At 38.5% G+C, this 26,816-nt stretch overlaps 1 protein-coding gene across 1 annotated transcript in view; it reads left to right on the top strand.

Moving 5' to 3' along the window:
- Positions 1–26,816, top strand: part of NELL1 (neural EGFL like 1) — a 925,820-nt gene that overhangs the window by 502,598 nt on the left and 396,406 nt on the right.

Below are 26,816 nucleotides of genomic sequence, written 5' to 3'. Positions count from 1 at the left end.
CACTCTTGTTTTTCTTTGATACCAACTTAACTTCAATAGGACACATAAACTATGTTCCTATACTCCTCCATTCCCCCACCTTTATATAGTTCTTGTCAAAAATTACATATTTTACATTGAGTTCAAAACCACTGATTTGTCATTAGAGTTTCTGTATTTTACATCATGTAGGAAGTAAATAGTGGAGTTACAATTCAAAAATTATTGACTTCTATTTGTATTCCATTGTGGTCGGAGAATGTGCTTTGAATATATTCAATTTTTTTTTTAATTTATTAAGGCTTGTTTTATGTCCCAGCATATGGTCCATTCTGGGGAAATATCCATGATCACTAGAGAAAAATGAGTGTCCTGGTGATTTGGGATGTAAGGTTCTATATATGTCTGTTAAAATTTTCTATATCTCTTTCTCCTTTCTTTGTTTCTCTGTTGGTAGGGCTCCCTTTAGTATCTGAAGCAGGGCAGGTCTTTTATTGGCAAACTCTCTCTGCATTTGTTTGTCTGTGAAAAATTTAAGCTCTCCCTCAAATTTGAAGGAGAGTTTTGCTGGATAAAGTATTCTTGGTTGGAAAATTTTCTCTCTCAGAATTTTAAATATGTCATGCCACTGCCTTCTTGCCTCCATGGTGGCTGCTGAGTAGTCACAACTTAGTCTTATGTTGTTTCCTTTGTATGTGGTGAATTGCTTTTCTCTTGCTGCTTTCAGAACTTTCTCCTTCTCTTCAGTATTTGACAGTCTGATCAGAATATGTCTTGGAGTGGGTTTATTTGGATTTATTCTATTTGGGGTTCGCTGGGCATTTATACTTTGTGTATTTATATTGTGTAGAAGGCTTGGGAAGTTTTCCCCAACAGTTTCTTTGAATACTCTTTCTAGACCTTTACCCTTCTCTTCCCCTTCTGGGACACCAATGAGTCTTAAATTTGGATGTTTTATTTTATCTGTCATATCCCTGAGATCCATTTCTATTTTTTTGATTTTTTCTCCATTCTTTCTTTTGTTCTTTCATTTTCTGTTCTGTGGACTTCTAGGACACTGAGTCATTGTTCAGCTTCCTCTAATCTTGTATTATGAGTATCCAGAATCTTTTTAATTTGGCCAACAGTTTCTTTTATTTCCATAAGCTCTTCTATTTTTTTTATTTACTCTTGCAATGTCTTCTTTATGCTCTTCTAGGGTCTTCTTTATGTCCCTTATATCCTGTGCCATGGTCTTCTTCATGTCCTTTATATCATTTGCCATGTTTTAATTCCTCGATTGTAGTTCTTTGATTAATTGTGAAGTACTGTGTCTCTTCTGATATTTTGATTTGGGTGTTTGGAATTGGGTTCTCCATATCATCTGGTTTTATCATATGCATTAAGATTTTCTGTTTTTTTTTGACCTCTTGGCATTTGCTATGCTTGATAGGGTTCTTTCAAGTTGTAAAAAAAAAAATACCCATCTAATTTTTCAGAAATACAAGTTGGTGGTGTACACTTTCTCTAACTAACCAGCAGATGGCGTATGCGAGTCACCTATATCCCTCAAGTCAGCTCTCCTCAACTTCATCCTTGTGGTGTGTGGGGAAATGATTCTTGTGGGGTTCAGTTGGTGAACTCTGTTTGGGTGTGTTGCTGGAGCCGTCTGCCCTGAATGTGGGGTGTGTGTCTAGGTGGCTAGGGAGGCAGGGTAGCTTTAATATTCAAACCTCCCAGATGTTCCCGGAGATTCAAGGCTGCTGCAAGGGTCTAAGCCTTCATTTCAGTTCTTCCCCAGACTCTCTCTGTTGCTGACCCACAAACCACCGGCATTGACATAGCGTCCTTGGGTTTTCCGAGCGGGCCCCCCTTCTCAGCTGTGATCTTCCAGGACCTCTGCTGAGGGAATGCTGTGCTACGTCACAAGTGCGTGCCGTCCCTCAAGGGAAGCCCCGGGCCGCCAGGCCATGCAGGGGTGCTCTCAGCCTGATGCAAAGATGGCTGAACAGGGCGTCTCAACCCCACCCCCCCACTCCTCGCACAGTTCTTCCTTCCCAGCTCCGGGACAACTGGTGCGGCTCTGGGCTGTGGGCATGGCCCCGGGCAGGAGTTTATCCAGCCCTCTGGGTGGCCGGCTGTAAGCAGCGGGATTTCGTTCTCCGTCTGGCTCTCCCCTCAACTCCCCTGGCCCTGAGGGAATCTGCCGTGAGCTATCCTCCACACCAGACACCAAGAGGCTGGCTCAGCCCGCTCCTGCTGTGTTCCCACCGTCACAACGGCAGCCGCTCCTGGGGTTTTCCCTTTTTTTTTTTTAAAAGAACCAGTCCGTCTCCCAATGCCAACCTCTGGCTTCCCCACACCGCAGCGTGGCCGCGAGTCTTGGGTCTTTCATCTGGCTTACTCACTCGTTTCAGAATGCAGACTCCTGGTTTCACCAAGTATATGGCCCCTGTGGTTCTAGCAGACCTTGTCCAGCGGGTGCGTCGCTGAAACCTGTATTCTGGGTCACCTTCTGGTTTTTATCTAGTATTTTTCATGGAGGTGTTTTTTTGCCCTGTCTCATCTAGCCGCCATCTTAGGTTCTCCCCAATATAACCAAGTTTTAAGATTCTGGATTCTAGGTCATGGGAGAAAGGATGAAGCTATGCCCCCAGCAATGCACTGAGCTCAGGATTAGTTTTTAAATGAAGTTAGCAGAGTATGACCTTCAAAATATTCTGCATGTAATGCATTACAAAGCCGTTGTATGTGTGTGTGTGTGTGTGTGTGTGTGGCAATAGCAGGGGTCTCCTACAGATACTGATCAGAGCTGAGTCTCTCAGGTATTTGCTACTTTTTGAGTACCATGGGCAACAACTATTAGTTTAGGAATTTGTGCAGTATGCATTTTTGTCTGTATAATTTTATGTCTTAAATAATTCAGTTCGACAATTTAATTGAGACATGAAGATGCAGAAAGATATATATCACAGCTGCTCTATACTCAAGATGTTTATAGTCTAGAAAGGGTGACATGAAATACTGTGAACGTACAATAATAGAAATTGGTATAATATACAGAGACTGCATCAAGAAAGGAAGGATTAAAATTCTCTAGGAGACAGTGATATTTTACAGGTAAATGCTGGTGGTGTCTCAGTTTTGAAGAATGAGAAGGTACTTGGGAAATAGGGAAGGGTAGTCCAAACAGATGAATCAGTTGAAGAATGTGAGGGCAACTTCAGTTAAGTCAGTATCAGAGGAGTATAAAGTGTCAAAGGGCAGTGGCAGGATATGGAGATGGGAAGACAGGAGAGCTCAGGCCATAAAGGGTCTTAGCCACTGTGCTAGGAGCTGACTTTCAGCCTTAGAACTGAGTTACAAAAACAACGCTTTGGGCAATCTTTTGGAGGATGGATCGAATGTGGTGGAAAGTCTCTGATGACAGGTCATTTTAAAAGTTTTTGGTATAGCCAGATGAAGGATGATGATGGTCAGAAATAAATCAGTGATTGTGAAGACGGGTTTGCCAGCTACTACCTAGAAGGTAGAGACTTAGGACTTGGTGGCTAATTTCAAATAGATGTAAATTGTAAACAGTTTGCATTTATGGGCTTTTTCCTTTTTTGCTCTACACTGCCCTCACTTCATAAGAGGCCTAAGAAACAAGGTTATTTAGGGACCTTGTGAAATTTAAGAGGATAAAATAGCTAAAGTAGAAGAGTTAATTAAATACCAGGACAACTGCGCGAGTCTCAGAATTTTGTACAGAACTTTTCTTTTTAGCTTCAATAAGGTTAACTTCGGTCTCTGAATGTCCACCTCAGGGATCTAGATAACTGTGGGGGATTGTTTGTTCCTTCCTCGACCTGATTAGCCCTGACACCTTCACTGGCCAACTCCTGGTTCTCCTTGCCTTTATGATGCATACACTGGACACCCACATTTTCTATCTCTTGTCCAAAGATCCCCACTTCTAGGAGAAATCTTGGGTAATATAAAAATGCTATTAGTCATTTTGGCTTTTGAGATAGAGTAAGGTCAAAGTAAGTACAATTTTTCCTCAGAACACTCAGAATCTTCTACAGTGATGCATTCCTGTCAAGAAGAAGGAAAGAGTCTCTGGTCTGAAGAAAAGCCTCTGGTTTGTGTTTCACTTTATAGAGTTTTACTTTATTTCCTTTATAAAGCCGCTTCATGAGATGCCATAAATATGCAATTATACTTAGGTCTTATCCCTTGGTTTTTCTCTAGAGGATTTCATTTTTTGTGTGTGAACATGCCTCACAGGAAGCTTTTTATTTCTTTTATTTCATTCAACTCAATCATCTTATCACTGAAATTACTTCTCTTACAACCCTATTTATTTATTTCAGATGATTTAATATTGAAGTTCTTTTGATTTACATCATGCCATTGATAAAGCAAATCTAAATCTATTTGGGTTGAGTTGTTCTAACTAATCTTCATGATTGACTTCAGAAAGCATTGCAGTATTTTCCATCTAATGTCCCAATGGTGCCATTATTGAAAGCAGACCTATGGAGGTTCTGTGGTTTGCTGTTATTCATTCCACACTGCTGCAGTCTTTGGTCTGGGATATACCCATTGGTTTTGGTTTGCTAAAGCTGCTGGAATGTGATATATGAGAAATGGGTTGGCTTTTACAATAGGGCTTTATTAGCTTATGATTTACAGTTCTTAGGCCATGAGAGTGTCCAGCTCAAGGCATCGACAGTATGATACCTAGACGCGGATGACAGGCTGCTGGCATCTGGGACACCTCTGTCACCTGGGAAGGCACATGGCTGGCATCTGCTGGTCCTTCTCTCCGGGTTTCGTTGCTTTCAGCTTCTGGTTCCAGTGGCTTCCTTTCTGTGCTTCTGTGAATCCTCTCTTAGCTTCTCTAGGGCTTTTCTTTATGAGTTTCTCTTATTTCATATCTTATAAAGGACTCCAGTAAGGGGATTAAGACCCATCTTGAATGCGATGGGTCACATCTCAATTGAAATAACCTAATCAAAAGGTCCTACCTACAATAAGGAATGGATTAAAAGAATATGGCCTTTTCTGGGGTAACAGCTCCAAACCACCACATTATTCTTCAATCTAATTGCAGAAATTTCCAAGTGTTGGTGATATCAGGTAGTCCAACATCTTTAAATACTCATTATAGCCTGATGGCTTCAAAATTTATAGCTCAGTCCTGAACCCTCTCAGGATCTAGGCTTCTAAATCCAAGAGCTGACTTGACTATTCCACCTGAATAGCTAACAAGAATTTCACACTTATCTTGTTCACAGATGAACTCTTGATTTCTCCCAAACTTCTTCTCCAGTTTTTCCTAATATTTCTAAAATAGCACCATGATCTATTTAGGAACTTAAGTCAAATACTTTGATGAAATATAAAAAGAAATGGGAAGGAAAACAGAGAATGTGGCAATCTAAAACAAATAAAATATGATGAAAGGGAAAATGAAATATATCAATTGATCCCTTGAATGCAAAAACACAAAATTCACTTATTAAAAGAGAGAAGTTTCTAAAAATAGTTTAAAACCGTTAAGTAGATCATTTCTGTCTTGAGCTTAAAAGTCTTCAGTGGCTTCCTTTGTTCATAGGATAAAGTTGACACACTTTACCTTGTATATTAATTAGGGATCTTTATCAAGTAATAGGAAGCAACTCAAATTGGTTTAAACAACAAGGAAACAGTCCATACATGTAAGGCTGACTTTGAGAGAAACTTGATTCAGTGAATCAATGATATTATCATGACCAGTCTTCTTTTTCTCTACTTCATGGCTTTGCTTCTACAGTGTTGCTCAATTTGGGGCAAAAAACCTCCCTTTGTGGTCTAAGAATGTCTGTAAGCTGCCACATGTTTTTCAGGTTTAAGTCTCAAGAGAAAGAGATAATCTCTTCTAGAACAGTTACAACAAAAGTGCCAGGATGAAGTATTGCTGGCCTGGATTGACCTGACTTGTTCCTGTAATCTTCCCACAATAACTACGGACAACAGGATAGAGTATGATGGTTGGCTCATTCCAGTCACTGCCCACCCCTAGAGCAGAGATTGGGTCAATTGTTTCTAAACGCTAAGGATGGAAAATTTATTAGGGAACAGGGAATGGATCGTGGGCCTGCAATTGACAATTATCCACTACGAATACCCCAGGTGTGTATGTCCTTTCCTGCCTCTGACTTCATGGTATAACAAGCTTCTCTCTTCCTCAATATTCTCTAGTTATGTTGATCTTCTTTTTATTTGTTGATATGCTTAGCTCTTTCTTGCTTCGGGGCATTTGTATTTGCTGCCCCTTTCACCTTTAAGATTCTTCTTCTATCACTTCGCATAGCTGAGTCCTTCTTATCCTTTAGATCCCAGCTTAAAATCACGTTTTTAAAGTATCCTTCTTTTTACTACTTTCCTAGAATAGACCAAATGGTGTCCCCTACCCCATCCCCTCACCATACCTTAGTTACTCTCGATCATTCTATTTATTTCCTTTATGATACTCATTTATTTCCTTTATGAAATCTGTGATAGACTAACTCATTTACTTGCTTACTTATTTATTGTCTATTTCCTCATTATTTTTTAAGACTTATGGGTAGAAAGATCATATCAGTCTTATCTGATCCCTAGATCCCTAGAATGTAGGAAAATGTCCAGAACACAATTTGTGTTTCATAAGTATTTTTAATGTAATAAATGAATGGGCTCTTAAAGTTGTAAAACTCTCTGTGTTGGAAGGAAATTAAAAGGTCATGTCTGACAAATGGCCATCCAATCTCTGCCTTAACAACCCTAGTGATATGGAATTTACTGTTGCCCCAGGCATTCCATTCTACCTTTGGATTTCTCTGATCATTAGAAGACTTTCTTATATTGAGTTTTAAAAAATAATCATCTCACTGTGACCTGGATATGTTGATGCTAGTTTTATTCCTTGGAGTCTAATTTGTGTATGACATTCTTTCTGGTTGTTGAAGATGGATATCATGTCCTATGCCCTTCTTATGTCTTCTTTTCTTTAAGCTTAGATTTCTTGATCCATTTCTCATCCAACCAGGTTTTCACTTACGTTAACATCTACTTACATCCTCCAGTTTGTTTATTTTCAACCATGCTTAGAGATAAACACAATATTATTCATTGTCCGTTAAGTGGGGCATAACTTGCCTTGTTCTAGATACTTCATTTCTCATAAATTCTTCTAAAATCTCTGAGCTACATCACCCTGCTGACTCAGATGGAACCTACCAACAGTTAAAACTCCTTAGTTTTTTTCCTCAGCTGTTGCTGTCAAGCCTCATGGCCATCAGCTTGTAAAATTATGCATATTTTTCAATGACTCAACTTTCTGTATGTTGACACAGGCACAGAATTGTTTTCTTAGGAAAGCTTTTTGAGGAAATCAGGTGGCCGTTCGTGCATTTGCATTGGCTAGACTCCTTAAGTCTTGCCGGAAGACTTTATTGCTCCATCTTCCCAGATGTTTGCCAACGTGTATGATTCAATTTTGTATTGGCGATGCAGTATGTCCGCTCTCTGCATTCTGATGAGAGATAAAACCTTGACATTACTATTATACAATTCTTATCAAAAATTCAGGGTTGCCTGAAGGATATTCAGTCCGTCCATCATGCCAAATACTCTAGATTATACCTTTTAATCTTTCCAGATCATCAGAGTGATGTATTCAGGACCTTGGTGGTTATTTGTTACCCTCATAGAAATGTTCTGTCAAGCAGTATTTTGGACTTATATAGGTAACCAACACTGAAGGATGTAGTAGCAAACAACCAAGTGAAATTTATTTTTGATTCTATGGTAGGGAAGGATAAGGGTGTTGTTAAAAATATTATTTAGGGTGCTACACAGAGTATTCCTCCCCCTTTATTAATATTAAAAAAAACAGAATTTTTTCTCAAGTTTCAGTATAAATAAAAGCTGAGACTCTGCTGGAAGAATGACTTGATCTTATTTTATAATGTTGTCTGTCTGGTTGTTGTCTGTGTTTCTCACTTTCATTTGATAGTTAGGAAGCTTACAGCAGAATTTTAGTCACACGATAAATATACAGCACAGTGGGGTACACATTCCTGTTGCTAATCTTGCTGTTGTCTTGCCAGTATCATACCCACATTTTCCTTTTAACATTAAAATGTAAGATTTACACTGCCCTCCCCCCTACATGGGATCTGACACCCAGGGGTGTCTATCTCCCTGGCAATGTAGAATATGGCTCCTGAGGAGGAATGTGGACCTGGCATTGTGGGATGGAGAACATCTTCTTGACCTAAAGAGGGATGTGAAAGGAAATGAAATAAGCTTCAGTGGCAGAGATTCCAAAAGGAGCCGAGCGGTTACTCTAGTGGGCACTCTTATGCACAATATAGATAACCCTTTTTAGGTTTTAATGAATTGGAATAGCCAGCAGTAAATACCTGAAACTATCAAACTACAACCCAGAACCCTTGAATCTTGAAGACGATTGTATAAAAATGTAGCTTATGAGGGGTGACAATGGGATTGGGAAAGCCATATGGACCACACTCCCCTTTGTCCGGTGTATGGATGGATGAGTAGAAAAATGGGGGCAAACAAACAAACAAGCAAACTAAAGGAAGAATGGGGTGGGGGGTGGACAATTTGAGTGTTCTGTTTTTACTCTTGTTTTTTATATTCTTGCTTTCACTTTTCTGGTACAAGGAAAATGTTAAAAAAATAGGGGTGATGAATGAACAACTATATGATGATAATGTGATCAATGGATTATATACTTTGGATGACTGTGTGGTATGTGAATAAATCTTAATAAAAATTAAAAAATATATAAGATTTAGTATAATCTTTTCTGTTATGTGACAAGCTGTGCAAATTGAAGTTTTATTCCATGTATACTCTTTTTCATTTCCTTTCTTTATCTTTGGGGATCTCCTTCCCTTATTCCATGTGTTTCTGGTGGAGTAGTGTGGTAGATTGAATTATGTACCCTAACATAGCCATATTCTCTGCATACTTGTGGGTGTGGGCCCATTGTAAATAGGAGCTCTTGAAGATGTTGTTCCTAATTAAGATGTGGCCCAGCTGAATGACATGGGTCTTAATCAGATTACTGAAGTCCTTTATAAGCAAGAGAAATTCAGACATAGTCAGAGAAAGGCACAGGGAGGAGCCAGAAGCCAGAAATCAACAGAATACAGAAGAGAAAGGAGAGGACACCCCCATGCGATGCAAGGCTAGGATACAAGTCCAGGAACACCAAGGATTGCTGATGGCCAGCCAGAATGCTACTGACCCCAAGCCTTCTAGCGTCAAAATCAGAAGCCAAAAAATTCCTGTTGTTTAAGCCAACCCATTGTGTGGTATTTGTCATAGCAGTCCAGCAAACTAGGACAGACAGATAATCATGATTCTTTGTTTTTTTGGCACAGAGGTGGTCACGTGACCTGTCCCTTGGGACACATGGATAGTCATGTGATCCAAGCTGGGCCATCTCTGCTGGAGATGTTGGGAAGACTTCTCTTCCTTTGGGCTCATAAACAGTAAAGAATATGGGCCTGGGATACTTGGTGGCGTATTTCCTCCCATGTGGAAAGACCTTGTCTATGGCAGGAGAATGAACCAATATGCAAATAGAAACAGACAAAAGTAGAGACTAGAGAGAAGGGGTGGGGTGGGGAGGAAGGGAGGGAAAAAGAGAGTGAGGGAGAGAGGGAGAGAGAAGGAGGGAGGGAGGGAGAGAGAGAGAGAGAGAGAACTTGGAAGACATAGTTTGAGATCTACATCCAACTGGGGCTGAAAGCAAACAAAATAAGTTGGAGCTGGGTTTGTGTCACATGTGCTGAATATGTAATATTGCTTTTTTTTTTGCTATATGCATTTTTGTAAGCTTCCTTAAGTCCTGTTGAATGAGGGTCAGTATCTATAAATTAAGTATATGCACAGTTTTCTTTGTAAGACACAAGTGAAGAAATTTACTTTTATCCAAATATAACTGTATTTTGTTATATTCATTTTCTTGGCCTGGTATGATCATTTCACATTTAAATTCTATTATTATGTGTTTTTTTCCTTTTTAGTACGTTGTTGGTCATCTGTAGATCTCATCGTATAACATAGACATTCTCATGTAACTCATTGACCAATATAATAAACACAGCAGGAGTTGGGCAGCTCTTTAGAGACTGCCTTCACAGATAAGCACAGCCCCTGATCAGAATTAGGTTATTTTTCATTGGTGAGTCAAAACAAATCCAGCCTTGACTATAGGACTGGCCTGTAAAATGTTTTCCTGATATTGTGAAATATCATGCTTTCCACATTTCCTTGCTCTTTTAATATAAAGATCTTACTAAACTTTGATATCAGTTCCTGTAGAACTCCTGATGAAGGGTACATTTTTTTCACTCTACTGTTTGATATTTATTTTTTTCTGATCATAAAAGAAATGCATATTTAATATGGAACTTGTTTACAATATAAATATATATAAACAAGAAAGCAAAATTCTTGTATCATTCCAAAAGCAAATTTCTTGTGTCATTCCACAATCAGAGACAGCCATTGTTAACTTTTTGGTGCACAGACCTTCTGTCTTTTTTTATGCACCAAATATGCACACTCTTGTATTTTTTTACAAAATCATGACAGACGCTTTTTAAAGTTTGCTTTTTTTTACTTAACAAAATGTGAGCATTTCTATGTTACTACTATTTAATACCATATGGATTTTCTTATTTTTGGATATATTTATATAAGCAGCTTACAACTCTTAGACAAGCAGTGTTCTTAATCTTACTGTGTCTTACAGTCCAAAGCCTCTGAGGCTCAGGCTCCTTGGCATTTCAAAATCAGGATATGTATGCTGCAGTGGCATCATCCTTGAGAAACCTACCTTGTTACTGTAAGGTAGTTTTTAGGGCCCCAAATAAAAGTTCCTTATATTAAACTCAACACTACAGTGCTCCTCTGGGCTGTAGGGTGTGCCTTTGGATTCTCGATGCTTCCCCATGGTCTCCTCTCCTACTTTTCCTCTAAATTAGATCAGTCTCTCTTAATGCTTTTTTATTGCATTTTCACTGATCATTTTTTTAGAAGATATGTTTGCAATGAAAATAAAGGATTTTTCTTATGACTTTTGCAATTGAGATTATATTTGCATGTTTCTGAACTTCCTTTGAACCTGGTGGAACGTACTTTATGGTTATCTGGTTTTCAAAGGCCCAAGAGCTTGTATTTCAAATTTGTTTTCAATTGTCACCTACTGTGAAAGTCCAAGAAGGGTGTTTTAAAATGGTCCCCCTAAGGCTATTTTTTAGATCTACCTATTGGGCAACACAGGGTCAGTAATGTCTAATCTAGTCTCAGTTCCTTCCAAATCTAAAATTCTAGACTCCCTATTACTGGACTTTTACTAGTGATAGTCCCCCAGGACACCACCACAATCAGTGAACCAAGGAATTACTAAGTTTCAGTCCAAGTTTGTTAGTTCACAGCAGTTTTCTTTATGGGTTTTGGTCTCCTATACTAGTATGGTATACTGGTGGGACAAAGCCACATTTCAAGCAGCCAGGTCCAAAGTACAGTGGCAGAAGGCTGATTTTGCAGTGCTGCTTTTCCTTTGATAGCATGTTTCTTCTCCCTGATCATGAAGTCCATCCCAATATCACATCCACTTCTTATTCTCCTTTTCTGACTTTGAGAAAAGTCATTATTTCAAGCGTTATCACCCAAATAGTTTTGTTTTATGGATCGTTTCCTGGGTGTGTGCTGTTACCTTTCCCGGGGGATCAGTCTCAGTGTCTGTTATTTAATCCTTTTCTTCTAGTCTCTTTAATAATGATACTACCACAAAGCAAACCATTTATCACGTACTTGCTGTATGTCACACATGATGCCAAATACCTTATACATGTGTTCGAGATTGAGGCTTCTTGCATAATTCCTTCTTAAAGGCAATTTGCAGCTTGGCCTAGACATTTCTGCATAAGGAAGTTGGGTAAGTGGGGCCTTTTTTAATATTGAGCCCTCATGGGGCTTATAAGTCTTGAATCGTTGACAGCTGTATGTGTATGGTATAATGCCACTCTGCCTTGATTTTATAGAACTCTCTCTCAAAGGCCAGTTTTAGAAACTAAAAGGATTAAGGAATATGATTTGCTCTATTAATTTATTAAATTCACTTTACAGTATTACTCACTATGGGATATTCAAATAGCTAGCTACCCCAAGCATTTCAAATTTGATTGGATTTGCAAAAATTTGATTTACCTACAATTTGTAAAAAAAAAAAAAAAATGTATACAGAACAAGTCTGTGGAATGTGACTAATACTGCTCCAGGCATCCTCGCTTAGGTGAGGTATTTGGCAACAGGAGGCAGATGGGGTAAATTTCAAGATTGACTGTACAGCCAGTGAGAAAAAAGACAAATTATAGATTCTTTGGCAGATTTTCTGGGAAGACCAATTGAATTCCTAGTTCTCTGCTTTGCTTATAAATAGGTATGCACAGTGCTCTAAGATTTACAGCGTGCTTTCACATTCCTTTCCTGGTTTAATTGCCATATACTTTGTCACGTGGAGAACATGCTTTCTTTCTTCCCAGCCTGTCAAAACCTCCACACTCTTTAATATCCAACATAAGTCCCACTATCTTCATGAAATCTTTCCTTGCTACTTCAAGAGAAGGTAGTGTACACTTCTTTTTCCTCCCTTCAGTTCAGTTCGTCTCAGCAGAAATTTGAGAGCAAACTATGTTAGGCAAGGTGGATAATAAAATGAATGAGACATATTTTTTTTTGTTCTCAAGGGGAGACAAACACATAGACAGATGTGGTTAGTGCTTGGCATTGTGCCTGACACATGGTGGGTGGCATTCAATAAATATTTATTGACTTGATTATTGCCTTGGTATCTAGAGGTGTTTGTGTATGTATGTTTGTGTGGGTGTGTTGCTGCTATAGAAGTGTAATGGAAGGGAAACTGACCCAGTCTGAAGGTATGTGTTTGAGTTGGGGGCAGATATAAGGAAGTTTCTTAGGTAATACACAATGTGTGTCTTAAATGATAGCAATATTTTGGCTATCACTATATGCCAGGTACTCTTCTAAGTGTTCTCTGTGCATTAATTTATTTAATCCTAATCCCAATGAAGCAAGTGCTGTTGTTCTCCCTATTTTACAGACAAGGAAAATAGAACTGTAAGAGGCTAAAAAACTTGTCCACAGTCACCTGGCCAAAAGGGGCGGGAGCCAAGATTTGAATCCAGGTAGTTTGACTCTGAGACCTCCATCTTCATCACTGCGTAGGGTAACCATGTATTTCTCATCCAAACTGAGTCACTCCTGAGAGTGGAAGAGGGTGTTATTAAATAAGTAAGCCAAGAAAACAGATGGAAACTGACCCTGTCTCCAGCAAGCTGGGTTGTATGGCCACCCTACCAAATAGTCCTTGGTTATTAAATTGCACATTTCACACAGCATATTTGTGACAGTTTGCAAGAAACATGTCTTACAACATGCAAAATTATTCTTTCCCATCCCCTCTAGCACTTGGTACCATGATGAATTGGTGAGGGTGGTACACAGTAGAGACCCAAAAAATAGCTACGAACATTGATACCAGATTAAAGTAATTGGATAGTCTAGAACAGTATTTGTCATTTCAAAATATAAGGTAGTTGGTTAAATTTATTCTCTATCTCAAACAATAGAAGGGAGGAACTGAAGATGGGGATAGAAGGAAGGTGAAAAATTGCTACAGTTGTGGCAAGGAAAAATAGCTACAGTTGTGGCAAAGATGTGGGAGCATGAGGAGGGGTTTGGTGGAGCACAGAAGGAGGAGGAAGCAGTGATAATTCATCCAATCTGTTTAGGGACAGTGGTTAGGAAACTACTTTAGACCCAATGTTCTTCATCTCTTTTTGTGCCACAGTTCACATGATGGATGAATTCCCCAGGTGCACTCAAATTAGCTATAATCCCACGTCATTTATGATTTCTCGGTGTGGACTGCAGAATAGAAAACAGAGGGAGCAGGTTACAGAATAGAAAAGAGAGGTAGTTAATCCCCATAATCTTACTCCACTTCTTTTAATCCAGAACTGAAATGCAAGTGAATGAGAGGGACCTTATAATTGGGATAACCTTGAATTCATTATTATTAACATTCAAGAAGTATGTCCTACATTTCTGAACCTTAATTGTGAGTAGTTGCTAATCACTTGCTACTCATGTCCCATGCAGACAGGACATGCCAGGATAAACATGTCCTGGCCCCATGCTTGAGAACCCTGCTCCAGGCTATAAATAGAATAACTTGCAAGAGATTCAAATTTATAGAATTGCTGTCTAAAATTGGACAGTGTAACCCTGGCCTTCTTTCATTTCTAAAGGATATATCCTATATTTGTTTAGCTCTTTCTTAAGTCAGTTCTGCATTCTGGGTGTTTGTGTGCTGGTGGCCCCATTAACACCTATAGATTACATCTTCTTGTTTGTTTGGTTTCTGGGACTTTCTGCATGGCTGGATTTTCATTTCTAAACATTCTTCAATTTAATTTTCTCTCTCTCTCAAGAGTCAGTGTTAGAACTCATTTTTATTGTGAATGCACATATGTTATATACTGAAACAAAGTGATGTGAGAATGGATTGTCCGCAAAGCATATTTAATCACTGTAAATATTTCCTGTTGTCATTTGAATTCCTGATGAATCTTAATCAGGTAGAGAATGTCCTTAATTGGTCCAAATTAGAATTGAAAAATAATCCATTGAAATAATAGGTGACAGTTCTGGGTTTAAATTTATTCATTTCTCATCTTTAAGACAAAGAATTGGGTTGCTAGATAGATACCAATCTTCCTCCATTTAGCTTCTCGGCAAACAGAATGATTAAATGACCTTGGTAGCTCTGATGCTACAATGTAGAAGAAGCTTTAGATCATCAGGGAATTGGGATCATCACTTAATTCAACAAGGATGTGTCATCTTCTCTGAGCACATTTAAATACTAGAATCTAGTTTTAAAATATTTCCTCTCTAGGATTACTACTGTCACAGTCAAAGGAAAAATTCAGGCCTTGTGTAGTCTAATTCTGGCTTGTAAGAGTGCATTCAAGATCTGCAGCCAGCTGGTCCCTCCTGCTTATCTAACCCGAGCTTCCTTGTTTTCCTGCATCGGTGCTTGTACCAAACAGTCTTTACTTCTCTGCCGTATTTACTCCAGCTTTGGCGTCTTTGCTGCTAACGTCTCTGTTCTCCCCCTACTAATTCTTTTATGCTAATTCAAGACCTACATATTTCCGCCTGAAAGGGAGTAGACTGTAGTGGTTAAGAACGTACATTCTGGATCTGATCCAGGCTTTACCCTCTACTTTTTCTGAGTGTCTTCATCTTCGTGGGTTGCTGTAAGTATTAAATAAGTGAATACATGTAAAGCACTTAGGATAGTGTGTAGCACATGCTACCTCAGTGGAACTGTCGTGCTTCAGTTTAGTTGAAGCATTTCTGTCCCCATGAACTTTCTGAGCCATCCTGCTCAGAATCCCAATATACTTACTTTGTTTTGAGTTCTCCCTTAGTTGTTTTATTGAAAGAAAATGTGTTTCTCCCACGAGGAGAGGTGAGGTAATTCCCAGGGCTGTGGGATTGTGGTGATTGACGACCTGTCTCAGATTCCACTTGTCTTCCTCTTGTGGGATGTTGGAAATGTGACAGCTGTTGCATTTCTAAGTCACTTGGGGACTCTAAAAATCTTCCCATGAGCCAGGCTGGCCCACCTGTGGTTTTGCGCATACACTGTTATTTGTGTGACAGCTTCCTGCCAGATGCCATATTACTAAGCTTGAACTAATTAGTTATTGTCATTGAATTACAAAGGGAATTGTAGTATTTTTAGACCTTTACATTTGATTCCACTGAAATTGCCTCAAGAAATTGAGGCACAATGAAGGATTCCTTATAAAAGTGCCGGAAAGATGAGCCTAGCTTCCTTATGTACTTTGCCTACGTTGTGTCATATCCAATAGAAGCAGAGCAAGCATGGGCTGTTTCTACTCCATTTTGTTGTCAATTGAAAGTTTCCATGTTGGCACATATGTGAATTTCTGATAATGTGGACCTGACTGAAAGTTCTTAGACTCTTGTGCTGCTGCCTGTGGTCAGAAACTCTGACAAGGACTGGCGATAGGAGTGAGGAATTCCAAGCATTGAGAAGTCTAACAAAATCCTGTCATACTGAGCTCCTAAATGGGAACAGAATATGATTTGCCTAAGGTTGTTTAGTCAACTAATAGTGGCAGTAGTACCAAAACTCAGTTTTCCTGATCCCAATGATGTAAACATCATTTTTCTCCCTAGTAGCAGAGTTTTTGACTTAAGATGCAATGATAAGAGACCCCTTGTAGGTGACAGTCTTCCCTGGCATTGCCTTTTTCCCAAAACTAAGAGGCGTAACCCATCGTTAATGTATTTCAGCAAATACTGTAGATTCCTTGGAAGTTATATTAACAGATCATCATGTCATTGATGTGCCAACTTCAAGTTGTGTAATAATCACAGCCAGAGAACTTGCTGCAAATGCTGATGTTGGAGCATCCTCTCCAGAAATTTAGACTTAGTAGATCAGAAGTGAGGCCCAGGAATCTGCATTTTAAAGATCTCCTGGTGTTTTTGATGTAGGTGTTCCATACGTTGAAAATGACTGCACCAAGAACTATACAGCAGTTTTGGTGTTTTCAGTGTGGGAAGCACAAAGAATAGGCTCTTGTTACTTGATGCCTTTATGCAGATTCCTCACTGACCCTTACAAGTTGCATAACCTCCTGGAAGACTTCTGACTTTGTGGCCCCCAAGATCCCTTCAGGCTTTGCCTTTTTTTTTAATGGTTGGGGAGTTGGGGTGGACTATCAAATTTATTGAACTCATACTATGGGCGTGAGTCTACTATGCTTTGTATATGTGCTGTTGATTTGATTCATTTAATGTTTACTACAATCCTGTGAAATAGGAACTGCTACCTTTGTTTTGCATATCTCAAAACAAAGTTGTATGGGTTCATCCAAGTTCACTCAAACATGAATTATTGAATCTGGATTCAGACCAATCCTCTGTATGTCAAAGTCCATGCCCTTTCTACTGCAGAGTGTATACAATGTATCAGAGTATTTGCCTTCCTTTTCCTGCATCTTAACACTTATTCACACAAAGAGATAGGGAGATGAATGTGAATAGAGTCTAGGTGTAAGGAGTGATAACCTGTTAGCTGGTCAAGATTTCTTTCTTTCTTAGACACTAATATGAATAACCAAATATTGGTTATTTAACTAGTAGGGGAAGTACTACTAGTTTTAATGGTCTAACTTTTCTAATAAGGATTTCCTTTCTTTCATCTATTTTGTTGGTCTGAGGCCATCAGTCACCAAGTATTTAATGAGATGAACCCCATTGTCAAGAAGTTTGCAATTTACTTGAACAGATGACATTAACCATGGAATCACCCAGAACACTTTCCCCCCCTAAGAGTTCAAATGGTATACCCAGTTATTTTAAGGGTACTTTTCTGTGGCATTAGTTATAGTGTTACTATATTTACTATGAACAACATAGTAATAATTACATAGTATTAATGCTAGTAATACTGTGAATAACGTAGTGAGAAATTCACTTCCTTTTCAATTCTCAACTTTTCTTATTAGGTATATTGAAGTTAAAAAAAGGTTTGATTTAAGGAAAAATATTAAGCAGATGATAGTAGAGGCTTTATGGTTGTAAGACAAAAATTGGAAGGTAGTCTGTTTTAGTTCTCAGAGCCAGGAAAGAATGGCAGAGAAATTATTAATGGCTGAGGTTTGTGAAATTCTGCCTAGGCAAAGGATAGGAAAAAGGCATAACATCACAGGCACTTAAGGAACTTTTTCAAACCATCCAGGCTCTCCCAAACTGGGAACTACTGATTTTAAACAATTAATTTATTGTACATGGGCTTTAGCTCCCAAGTAGCATAGAATTTCAGTGATAGTCTTGCTTGTTTTTAGCTAGACAGCTGAAGGAGTCCCTATGGAAAAGTTGTGGTGGAACTAGGTTCTGAAAACATAAAAATATTTTGAATATAAGTAGTGAGGAAAGGATATTTCAGGTAGGGGGCTAGTGGAAACACAGGTATGGAAGAAATAATGCATTTGGGGTTTTTGAGATACAGGGAGAGAGTGGTTTGATTGTATACTATTAGCTATTGCCAAAACTATGATACACAACAAACCACCCCAAAACTCAGTGGCTTAAAAAAAACTTTATTATCAAGGAGCTATGGTTTGGCTGGGCTTGCTGTCCATTTTACCAGTCTGCTTGGGCATGTTTAGTCCATGTGCCTCTCATCCTTTTTGGAACAGCAGGTGAGCAGGGACATGTTATTTTTATAGCAAAGGAAAGTGAGAGAGAGCAAGCCCAATTATGAATGCACATTTTAAGCTTCTGTTTCTGTCATATCTGTTAACAACCATTGGCCAAAGCAAATCTTGTGGCTGAGAACAAAAATGAAAGGGCAGAAAACCAGAGGACTATATAACACAAACAGAGAACCCTCATATAAACTATGGACTATAGTTAATAGTATAATTATAATAACTTTGTTTAATCAATTGTAGCAAAGGTACCACACCAATGCAAAATGTTAGTAATAGAGGAAACTGTTGTCTGTGGAGGGAGTGTGTGGGAACTCTGTATCCCTTGCATGATTTTTCTGTAAGCCTATAACTTCTTTAATGAAAAATAAAATAAAAAACACTAAAAAAATCAAAGGCAGGTAAATACACTCTTCCTTTAGTAGGAGGAGCTAAAGAGTTATATGGAAAGGGTTTGGCCCAGAGAGGCATGAAAAATTGGAATCAATAATGCAATTTATGACAGATTTAAACATTTGCAAGTAACAGGATATAAAATTAGAATGATGATGAATCTCTATTATGGTTGGTGTTAAATAAATCATAAGTGTCCAGTAAATAAAAATATATGCTAAAATAATTAAGTGTTTTATGAATGAGTGAATGGATGAAAGAATTGGAAGTCAGTGAGCTTAGATTTAACATGATCAATAGTGGTTCCAACGGTAATTTCTTGAGTATAAGAGTGATGTGAAAAAAGAATATTACTGACAAGATGAATTCAGCAGCAACATATTAAAGAAAGAAGATATGGGGAAGAAGATCACTCACACCTATCTCCTGAATTGCTTGATTTCATCGCAATAACCCAGCTGGCTTTTCTTACCTATCACATGCTCCAAGCTCCCTTCACAGCTAATTCTCCTCAATTTTTAAGCTCCTTTAGTCCTTGCCCTTATATTGGTGTTTCTGTGCTCACATGTTTGTGAATGTGCTGTTACTAAGTGCAGAATGTAGTTTTCTATCAGTGTGTGTTTTGGAAATATACTGTAGCTCTCTTTCGGGCACACATGTTTTGCAATTCTGCTTTTTTTGTTTCTGGGTCACTGTTTCTTTCTTCAGCTCAGTTGCTGAAGAAAACTCCGTGAGGGCTCTGTCACTTTGCCTACTCACGCTTTGTCATTCCACCAACCTTTAGAAGTGAAGATAGATCCTGAATGGAACCCTTGCTGCTCACGCTGTGTCATCCCACCAACATTTAGAAGTAAAGATAGATCCCGAATGGAACCCTTGGGGCTCATGCTCCAAATCTAGCTGATTTTAAGACTTTCTTGAAACTGATAGACTTATATTTTGAATTTTTGCTAATTCAGATCATACTCTTCAGTTTCATCAATGTTTTGTGAACATTTTAATGGAAGTTTATTTTTGGCATATTTTAGATATTCATATTTTTATTTCCCTAATTAAACTCAGTTTGGGTGGATATTTTGTAGATTATGTCCTTATATTATCTGTGATTACTCTATGGATAGAGTATAATCTTTCCTAAAAGAATGCGTGATTTAGATCAAAGTATTATTTTCCAACATTTTTTTCTTTGGGTAAGAAGACAATTTAGGCAATTTTTTAAATATAAAATTCAAAAAAATCTTAACTATTATGGGTTACTTAGATCTAGGTAGTGAAACCATTTGTCCAATACCCGTAAAAAAGAACCTAAATTTAAAGACAGAGGTTGTTTCTCACTATCTCCCCACTTTTCTATTCTTCCACAAGTCTTGAAAAATTGGCAAAAATTAAAAAAGACTAAACAAAAGAATCCCATCCTGCTGCCTTAAAATACAGAGAATTTTTTTAAGTAACTAAGTTTGTGTATAAGTAGGTATTAGATAATATGAAAGTAGGAATATTTCTAGGAGTTTCTGGAGAATACATCCCAGGTTTGCATGAGGAATATTACAGTTCACACTTAGAGGTAAAATGCAGGCAAACCATCCTTTTTTGTGAACTCAATATCTGTTTACAGTATATTGAATAATCTCAGTTGTCCAGCATTTGTTGATTATGTTTTTCCGTTGCTAGTTTTGGTTAAATAAAATAATCTCTAATTATGTCTCTAGGACCAAATTGTTACTTGGCCTTAGTAATGTAAATTTCTCCAATATCCATAGTTACCATCCACCCAAATTCCTAGACAAAATATGGTGGAACTTGAACTTGATTTAGAGACTCAATGAGTAGAGTTTTATTTGCTTCCAGGAGCTACATTTTGCATGTAGTTTGAGTTGAGAGAGGTCACACCCCATCTACCTTTGCAATCACAATGTAGGAAAGTGTTCGTACAGCAATTTAGGACAGAGGCCAGCATTTTTTTTCCTGTCAAGGGCCAGATAGTAGACTTTAGACTTTATGGGCCATACTGTCTCTGACACAGCTATTCAGGTCTGCCTTTATAGCAGGAATGCTGCTATATGTAAACAATATGTAAACAAATGGGGGTGACTGGGTTCCAATAAAACTATTTACAAAAAGAGGCAGCAGTCTGGATTTAACCCCAGGGGCTGGATTTGGCCCACAGGCCACAGTTTGCAGACTAGTGATTTAGGTGACAATGCTGTGTAAATATGCATTGGACAACATCACTTTGCTTTCCTTATAGAATTGAATTAACCTGTATTATATCATCTCTGATTTATTTCCTGTCATCTGGATGATAGATAAAATCTGTGGTTGTTTCTAAAACTGAGATTATTGTACATGTTTCCTTTTTGTTGTGCAAACCAGCAAGTGCTAATTGGAAAACACATTTTTAGATGACTGAAATGTGTTCTGATCTGGAATTACTAATTTGTGCCTGATTCTCTTTGGCACACTACCATGCATGATTCTTATTAGTGCATTTACATAGAGATTCTTTGCGGCCTCTGACATGATTTCTGAGCAATCAGAAAATGCTTTAAGATCAAGATAGACAATTTTCTTTTCTGTGGAAGAGAAATGAGTTGGCAAATAATGTAGAAATAAATCACCCATTTCTGTTTATTTATAGCTGGGAGCTGTTCAGGGTTCAATTTAGAGGGAGATTTTTTTTCTCCCATTGGCATAGCCTTGTCTCTGGAAGCTCTTTGTCCTGGAAGCTCTTTGGCTGTGAATTCTGCACTGCCTTCTATTTGTCTCTGATGTGTTTCCCCATGCCTGCTCTGGGCCAGAGCTCAGGGAATCACTGTCCTGGTCAGGGCATCTGGAAGCTGTGCTGCAGGCCTTTGGTTTAAGCTTCCAGCTCTTTACAGGGAACCCTCTTCCATGAATTTCCCCCCAAATTGGACATATTATTTCAAAAAATGTTCCCTGATTAGAAAATTGCACTGTCGAGGTGAATCCTGAATCCCAGCCCCTTTCTTCACATCTCTCCAATAATACAGTAGGCGAAGTAAGCATAATGTCAGAGAAGCTTCTATGACAGCAGGGAGCACCCATGTGCCACCACTTCCCTATATAAGTTCATTTTTCCTCTTCTTTTTTTTTTTTGGTGAGCTAATTAATCCCTCTTATCCAAAGTAACATAGGGAGAGTTGGATCAATTTTGCACATTTTTAACCTAATTTATTAGTTTAGTTGGCATTAAGATTCTGCTGCCTTTCATTTGACTAATAAGTGAGAATGACTGATGATTGTATGTTGTATTTAGGGGGAAAACAGAAGAAATAGCCCAAGGTAAAACTAGGCAAGTGAATACTTACCGAGAAGAGAAAAGTAGCTGCTGTTTATTGAATACCTACTAAGTGCCAGGGCTACACGGGTCTGAGGAAACTGAAGCTGAGAAATTAGTAACTCGTCACAGTCTCAGAGGTGGGAAATGGCAGAGCTGGAGTTGGAACCCAATTCTAACTCCAAAGCTCATTTCCTTTTTCCTACATCTGAGTAGATACTGATTTTTGGAAACCACTTAAGAAATTAATTCTCTCTTTTTCCTGTTTCTGAAATACATACTTATTGTTTTATTTGCTAAAGTTGATGAAATACAATTTAACAGAAATGGGTTGGCTTTTTCAATGGGGATTTATTAACTTCCAGTAAACAATTGTTTGGCCATGAAATATCCAACTCAAGGCATCAACAGAACGATACCTGGACTCTGAATACAGGCTTCTGGCATCCAGACACCTCTGTCACATGGCCAGGTACATGGTGGCACTTGCTGATCCTTCTCTCCCAGGTTTTCTTGCTTTCAGCTTCTGGGTTCAGTGGCTTCCTCTCTGTTTTCTGTGTGTCCTTTCTCAGCTTCACCAGGGGCTTTTCCTCTAAACTTTTCCTCTAAGTTTAGGGGCTTTTCCTCTAACCTTCTCTGAGCCTTTTTTTTCTTTGTTTTATCCTCATATAAAGGACTCCAGTAAGAGGACAAGACCCATTCTGAATGAGGTGAGTCACATTTCAATTGAAATAACTAATTTAAAGGTCCCATCTATGATAGGTCTACACCCACAGGAATGGGTTAAAAAACATGATCTTTTCTGGTGTACATAACAGCTTCAAACCATCATGGTCAGTAAGAAACTTGGAGAGAAGATAGAAAATGTTTTTAACTTAATTCCATTGGCATTTGCTCCTTTGTTTTCTCTTGATTATGGCAGGCTAAATTTTCTCATTTTCTGGAATGAAGTACAGCAAAATTGCAAAAACTCCAAAACTTCATTTAAATAATAAAAAATGCAAATCCTTGAATTATCATTGCTATTTCTTCCCTAATAGTGCATCAAGGTGGAGATGCTGGTTTCTGAGTTTGAGTAGTTCATCCTGTGAGAATAATAACTAAATTTTTAATAGTGTTTCTATGGACTAGCATTATACCAAGACTTTACATATATTGACTCATTTAATTCTCACTACAACCTTAGGAAGTAGGTGCTATTACTATCGCAGTGTAACAGATAAGAATACAGAGGCACAAAGTGGTGAACTAACTTTCCAAGATCATACAGCTGCTAAGTGGTAGAGCTGAGATTCAAAACATGGTCATCTGACTCCAGGGTCTGTGCTCTTAAGGAAATACAGTGCACAGTGGCTACACTGAACTTTGTGTCAGTCCGAGTCCATCTAGGAGACAGAAACCACACCAGCTATTTTAACGGAGTGAATTTAATAACATGAATTGTTAACTGTGTGTGAAAGATCTGAAAAGGTAAAAAGAGGACATTAAAGTATCACAGAAGTAGCATCTTCAGGAAGCAGCTACCACCCTTTGGGCTGGGAGAGAACAAGGAAGAGGCTGGAATCATTAATATTGAGAAGCTTGGAGAAGAGGCTTCACAGGCCTGAAACAAGGTCTCTGAGTAGGAGTGATTGCTTAGCTGGTTCTAGTGTCTCTGAGCTTAGAAAAGAGATTCCCACAGTGTGGTACCTGGATGTCTAGGTGGGGTGGGGGTGGTGGTGTTACCGGTCAGCTGATATTCCTATCTCTGGAATACAATAAGGATGGTTCACAAATATTGGAAAAATTGCAAACTAGAAACAGGTGCTGGTACTGGAAGAAATTGCTACTCTTGGGCTTAAGAATCCTTGCTAGAATGATGCTGAGAGGCACCCTTCCATTTCTCCTCAAGCACCCTTATGGGCAGAGCCTGGCAGGGAGTAGCTGGCAAATACAGATGTGGTTTTCAGAGTCTCAGTGACAGCACCACAAAGCAAGTTTACATTTGACTCTAAGTAGAATTTCCAAGTAGATAAACCTGCTTAAGATTTAGGAGAAAAAATGTGTGCAGTTGGGAATTTCATTTGGTTAACCCAGTACAGTGAAATTTTACATACTTTTTATGAATATGAATGTCTTTTCCATTAAATTCCAGATTCTCTCAAACAAATCCTATTTATACCTTCTCAAGAGCTGGCACAGTGCAGTTCATATAGTACATGCACGATACATGATTGTTCAAGATTTGAATGGAGATTTTCTCTTTAAAAATCATTTTATAGGTTTCAAACACCTGTTCATAGGGGCAACTTAGCAAATAAAGCTCGAGAATTAGTATCAGGATAAGGGCTTGTTATATCCCCGTGAATGCTCAAGAGAGCTTCAGTGTTTGCAGAAAAGTTTTATAAAGATTGAAACAATATCCACTCTCTCTCTCCCCTGGTGATATGATCATTAATTAAGGAAATGTAAGCATTGATCTGTTTGATAGCACGTGACCTCAGCAGAGCCCTGGCCTGTGAAAAGGCCAGTTGAGATTTGCATTTGTATTTCAGGGATGTTTCCCAGTTGGATGGAAGCCTCCTGATCCCCCACGTTACCTGTCAAAGGATAATGGATACCACTAAGGGGAACAACACCAACCCAATAGCGATGCTTTCATTTTAATAATGTGATTGGAATCAGGTTTGTGGTGCTGACTTGAACAGAAATAGGAAATGAGTCACATCTTTGAACAGTAACAATAGACAGGGAAGTAAGAGAAGGTAGAGAATATAACTCCCTTAGTCTGAAATGAAATAAACAAAGTAAAAATGCCCGCATTTCTGTTTCTACTACTCTTTTTTCAGAATCACAAGTGGAAAGAATGATTTTCTATTTTTTCTTACATGTTAGCCCACAGAATGTTTTCCAGATTTAGTGAAGGGCAATGTGGTATAGAGGCTGTAACATCATTTCTAAACTAGCATTGGGTGAGAGTTCTACATCTGCCAGCAGCTACTGAGACAGCTTGAATAAGTCACTTGACTTCACAGGGCTTCAAATTTTGCTTTTGTAAAATGAAGTGGTTGGTATTGATCAGCATCCCCCATTTCTCCCCTCCATTCCTACAGCTCCTTTCCTTTTGTTGTTCTCCTTGGCATGTCAGTGTGCGTTGTTTCAAATGAGTCAGTTGAGAGACCTTCATTTTGTCAAGGTTACATCCGTATCTCTGAGAAAAAAGTATGTCCTATCCCCCAACAGAGCACTAGTTTTTCCACAAAATAACTTAAAGTTATGTTTGAGAAAAATGAAGCCCCCCAGTGCTGTTAATGAGTGGGTTTTGACTGAAGTGCAATCATGTGTTTTCTAAATAATGAGGTTCTAATTTTTGATATGAAAAGTTTGACACCATTGTGAAGTTCTTCACTCTTCTGAATATAATGTTCAAAAAATCTATATGCAATAAAAAGTAAATAAGTGTTACTTCTTGAAATGGCAACTTCAGACGTGGCATTTTGTTCTGTTATTAGCAGGAATCATTTTGGGAGCTTTAACGACTAAATGCCTAAGTTTTGTCTTCACTTAAGCCAGTCCAATGGGCTATCATCTTTTAGTCCTCCCTCCCTCCCTCCTTCCCTTCCTCCCTCCCTTTCTTCCTTCCTTCCATCCCTCCCTCCCTCCGTCCATCCACCCATCCTGAGGATTTGTTACTGACAGGGTCTCCCAACATGTTGTAACAAAATGTTTTTTCTCTTGGTGTTTGCTCTCTTGAGGTTATCAACAAATATCACGTTTCTATTTAGAGATCCTTATAATTTGATGAAAGATGAACTTATATTTCCTTTCAGGTGCCTTCATTTCTTACCAGTAACCCTGAGCAAGTTACTTAACCTTTATGAGCCTCAGTTTCAGTTTGTGAATTGAGATCCTACTTTCTACTTAGAAGGTTTTTGTGAGACTTAAATGTGATAATAGGTATAAAACTCTTAAGTGCAGGGTCTGACAAGTATCAATTGCCTCCCCTCTAATTAGTTTTCAACCTGCCCCTTGTTTACTATTATTCATGAAAAAATAATAATAAATAATATTATTTATTATTATTCATGAAAAACCCACCATATCTGGGTTTTGCTAAGTATATCGGTTAGCTTTCTTAGGAAAGAAGTATCTGGAAGTAACTGACTAACTTAGGAAGCAAGGAACTTATTGAGAGGCTATCAGCGTCTCATAGAATTGATGGGCAGGTTGGAGCAACTGGTATAGGAAGAGGCAGGATCCAAGAAGGCCAGGGAGTGGGAAGGAAGGAATAGTCTCATAACAGGAATGGTTGAATGGATTAACCTAACCGTCACTTCTTCTGCCTTCTTATATTTCTATTCTTCAAGATTCAAAGTCCAAGGAGAGGGAGAGTCTGATTGGCTGAGCTTAGGTCACTAGCCTGCCCCATGGATTTATTGGATATGTTGAAAGGAAGGATTCATTGCTTCAGATCCTGTAGTAGGAGGAAAATTCCTGTGTCTATACTTCCACCAAAATACATGCACTAGCAGAGAAGGAAATACAGTCCCCTTAAGGAACTCAAGATTCCAGTAGAAAAGGGAAATGAATACTAGATGGCCAAAAAACAGCAAATGTCAATGACATTGACCATATTCATGCTCACACTATCTATTCTGATATGATTTTACAGATTCTGAAACCATGGGTTCTCAGTCTTTATCTTGATATACTTGAGTCTTGATTGACTGTGGTTTGTTCTCCTAAGACAGCCCTTTCTATCTCATGGAATGTTTTAATTGCTCTTCCCT

This window comes from Choloepus didactylus, chromosome 6 (genome assembly GCF_015220235.1).
Source record: "Choloepus didactylus isolate mChoDid1 chromosome 6, mChoDid1.pri, whole genome shotgun sequence".
NCBI classification, from domain to species: Eukaryota; Metazoa; Chordata; class Mammalia; order Pilosa; family Megalonychidae; genus Choloepus; species Choloepus didactylus.
Note: the sequence above shows the minus strand (reverse complement) of the source record. Positions and strands in the feature narration are given on the sequence as shown.